This window comes from Hippopotamus amphibius, chromosome 2 (assembly GCF_030028045.1).
Source record: "Hippopotamus amphibius kiboko isolate mHipAmp2 chromosome 2, mHipAmp2.hap2, whole genome shotgun sequence".
Lineage (NCBI taxonomy): Eukaryota > Metazoa > Chordata > Mammalia > Artiodactyla > Hippopotamidae > Hippopotamus > Hippopotamus amphibius.
In genome coordinates, this window is record NC_080187.1 from 7,983,761 (window position 1) to 7,988,197 (window position 4,437).

The window sequence follows — 4,437 nt, forward strand, 5'->3', positions numbered from 1 at the left end:
GCAGGGGGCATGAGGCATCCAGCAGGTGGTGGGGGGATGCTGGGCTCCCGTGGAGCTGGGCAGGGGACCTCTGTTCACAGACCTCTGCTGGGCATGGTCCTGACCCTGGACAAGACCTGCTCCTCCCAGCTCTGCACCCCTCCTGCCACGAGCAAGACTGTAACAGGGAGGACAGGGTCAGGCTCCAAAGGGACAGCGTGTCCATTTTCAAGGAAGAAGGGGCCGAACTGGACAGTGGACAGTGGGGCGAGGGGCCAGGGAGGGTGGTGCAGGGAGCAGAGGAGAACAAAACTCTGAGAATACCCACTGAGGCCTTGGCCTTGGCCTTGGCCTGGCCACTGCCCCTCTGTAGTCCAGTTCTCAGGGGGACCAGATAGGGGTCTGGGGGGAGGTGTGAGTTTCTAGGGACCTCGGGCTGGAGGGAAGACCACCTCCTTCCCCCTTCTCATGACTCAGAATCATCTCAGGTGTGGGAACCCTCTGCAGAGGCATGATGGGCAGGCAGAGGGTGCAGGGCACAGGTATAGGTGCTCCCTCTGGGCCCAGAGTCCCTCAAGCCTCAGATGGGTGCAGCCCGAGTACCCTCCCCAGGAGCCAACCTGGGTCTGCCAAGACTCAGTGACTCATGGCTCCTTGGTCTCTACTCACACCCCTAGGGCCCCCTGTCCTGGGGCACTGTTACCAACTGAATGTTTGTCCTCCCCTAATTCATGTTGAAATCCTAACCCCCAATGCAATGATATTCGGAGGGGGAGCCTTTGGAGGGTGATTAGGTCATGAGGGTGGAGCCCTCATGAATGGGATTAGTGCCCTTATAAGAGACCCCAGAGAACTCCCTTGCTCCTTCCACCGTGTGCAGACCCAGGGAGAAGACGGCCATCTGCAAACCAGGAAATGGGTGGAAATGGGCCCTCCCCAGACATTGAATCGGCTAGTGCCTTGATCTTGGACTTCCCAGATTCTAGAACTGTAAGAATTAAATTTCTGTGGTTTATAAACCATGTAGTCTGTGGTAGCCTGTTAACAGCAGCATGAGTGGACTGAGACAGCCACCTACCTACACTGCTGGGTCTCCCTGTCCTGGGCCACCTCGACCCCACATCAGAGGATTCCTGCCCAGACACACCCAGGGCCTTCTCTCCGGAGCATGCTTTTCTAACAGTAAATTTCGTACTTTTAGTATCTTCTGCAATCTAGATAGGATGAGAATTTCCCAAATCATCAAAGTACTATAACACATGAACATTGGGAGTTCCTTGGTGGCCTAGTGGTTAGGATTCTTTCACTGCTGCAGCCCAGGTTCAATCCTTGACTGAGGAACTGAGATGCCACAAGCCGTGCAGCAGAGCCAAAAACCAACCAACCAACCAAACAAACAAATTACCATTTATTGGCTTAAAACAATACATCCCAAGATCAGAAGTCCAAAGTCAGAAATTCCCTGTGCTGAGATCAGGGTGTGGGCAGGCTGCACCCCCTCTGGAGTCTCCAGGGGACTATTCCTTGCCTCTTCCAGCTTCTGGAGGCTGCCAACACCCCTGGGCCAGTGGCCCCACCACTCCAGTCTCTGTTTATCTTCACAATGCCTTCTCCTGTGTGCCTAATCTCTCTCTGCGTCTTTTTTTTAAATTAAAAAACACTTTGTTCCTAAAAAAAAAAATGCTAACCATCATCTGAGCCTTCAGCAAGTCATAATGTTTTTGCTGGTGCAGGGTTTGAAATATTTTTGAAAATTACCAAAACATGACAGAGACATGAAGTAAGCAAATGCTGTTGGAAAAATGCCTACAGCTTGCTTGATGCAGAGTTGCCAAAAGCCTTCAATTTGTAAAAACTAAAAAATAAAAAAGTGCACTATGGGGACTTCCCTGGTGGCGCAGTGGTTAAGAATGCAAGGGACATGGGTTCAATCCCTGGTCTGGGAAGATCCCACATGCCTCAGAGCAAGTAAGCCCATGCACCACAACTACTGAGCCTGCGCTCTGAGCACTCGAGCCACAACTACTAAAGCCCACACACCTAGAGCCGGTGCTCTGCAACAAGAGAAGCCACCACAATGAGAAGCCACACATCACAACGAAGAGTAGTCCCCACTCGCTGCAACTAGAGAAAGCCCATGTGCAGCAATGAAGACCCAACACAGACAATAAATTTAAAAAAAGTGCACCATGCCTGTTATCACTTTTGAAGTGAGGTCTTCCCTCAGGTAGCCTATTTATTTATTTTTAATGAATTTATTTATTTTATTGGCTGTGTTGGGTCTTTTTTGCTGTGCACGGGCTTTCTTTAGTTGCGGTGAGTGGAGGATACTCTTCATTGTGGTGCGCAGACTCCTCATTGCTGTGGCTTCTCTTGTTGCAGAGCACAGGCTCTAGGCACATGGGCTTCAGTAGTTGCAGCACATGGGCTCAATAGTTGTGGCACATGGGCTTAGTTGTTCCTCGGCACATGGGATCTTCCTGGAGCAGGGATCGAACCCATGTCCCCTGCATTGGCAGGCGGATTCTTAACCACTGTGCCACCTAGGAAGCCCCAGGTAGCCTATTTAAATTGCAGCCACACCTGCCCCCCAACCCAGCAAGCACTCTGTCCCCTTTTCTTTGTAGCCCTTTTACTTGTTTACCATCTGTCTTTGCCCAGAAGAAGGTAAACTCCAGGAGGGTGGGGATTTTTGTCTTTTTGGTTTTTCACCACTCCATCCACAGCCCTATAACAGTGTCTGAGTGCATAGAGCTGGCACTCAAAAATGGCTGTTGAGGGACTTCCCTGGTGGCACAGTGGTTAAGAATCCGCCTGCGAATGCAGGAGACATTGGTTCAAGCCCTGGTCTGGGAAGATCCCACATGCCGAGGAGCAACTAAGCCCATGTGCCACAACTACTGAGCTGTGCTCTAGAGCCCGTGAGCCACAACTATTGTGCCCACGTTCTACAACTACTGAAGCCCACGCACCTAGAGCCTGTGCTCTGCAACAAGAGAAGCCACCACAATGAGAAGCCCTCGCACCATAATGAGAAGCCCTTGCACCACAATGAAGAGTAGCCCCTGCTCGCCACAACTAGAGAAAGCCTGTATGCAGCAACGAAGACCCAATGCAGCCAATAAATAAATAAATAAATTTATTTTAAAAAAATGGCTGTTGAATGAGTGGAGATATATACAGCTGGGACCCTCTGAATGCTGCAGCCCTCAACACGGTGCTGCCTCCAGTCATATTCTGTATTTTAAAAGCCTTGAACCTGCAACAGATGTTGCAGCCACTCTATAGGAGGACTTTTGGGAGACTCTAGTCCTGTGCTACCTGGGCCATGACATCCTATAACATAATGTCCCTTTACTTACATTAAAAATAAACATTTGTGGAAATTCCCTGAATACCTATTATATGCCAGATTCTGTGCTATGCACAGCCCAGTGCTAATAAGAAGCCGACGCAGAATTATAACTAGAAATAATTATTACAGCTCACAACTGTAATAATCAAATCTATTCAGGGCAAAATCATGGAAAATCCACTTGAATGCTTCATTTCCTTGCTTGGAAAATGAGCATCTCATGAGGTCAATTGTGATTCATTTCTACTGTTAAACACCTAAGTCTCCCTTCTAGAAATGGAGCTGGTCAGATTTGCTCTTTAGTCGAAAATCATTCCCAGACACAAAGTCCTTTGCTAAAAGGAAAGGCAGATGCCTACTCTTTCTTGCCAGAATAGACACCTGGTAGGCAGTTATCTCTTCAATTTCTTAATCGATGTTGTACAGTGTCCTCTGCAAGCAGAGGTTCCCCAGGTGGAAGTGCTTGCCCTCTTCCTCCTCAGGATGCTCGCCACCATCCCGGAGGAGGTGGCCCTTCTGCTCTGATGCTCAGGGCGCAGCAGCTGCCTCACCTTCTCTTTCTTGCCCCTGGCAGTCCTCTTATCCTTCTTCATTTTGCAGGTCAGCTTGGGTGAGTTCTGGATACTGGAGTGGGAGGAGTCCCAGGCCAAGGTGGCATTTTTCATCTCTGTTGTGATGTGAGGGGCTGCCTGATTCTTTCTTTCTCTCTTTCTCCCTCCCTTCCTCCGTCTCTCTCTCTTTCTTTCTTTCTTTCTTTCTTTCTTTCTTTCTTTCTTTCTTTCTTTCTTTCTTTCTTTCTTTCTTTCTTTCTTTCTTTCTTTCTTTCTTTCTTTCTTTCTTTCTTTCTTTCTTTCTTTCTTTCTTTCTTTCTTTCTTTCTTTCTTTCTTCTTTCTTTCTTTTTCTTTCTCTCTCTCTCTCTCCCTCTCTCTTTCCTTCCTTCCTTCCTTCTTTCCTTCCTTTTTTTTTTTTGGCCAGCTTCGAGGCTTGTGGGATCTTAGTTCCCCAACCAAGGACTGCTGGGCCCACAGCAGTGAAAGTGCCGAGTCCTAACCACTGAACCACCAGGGAAGTCCCTGGTTTTTTTCTTTATCATGTGACCCTC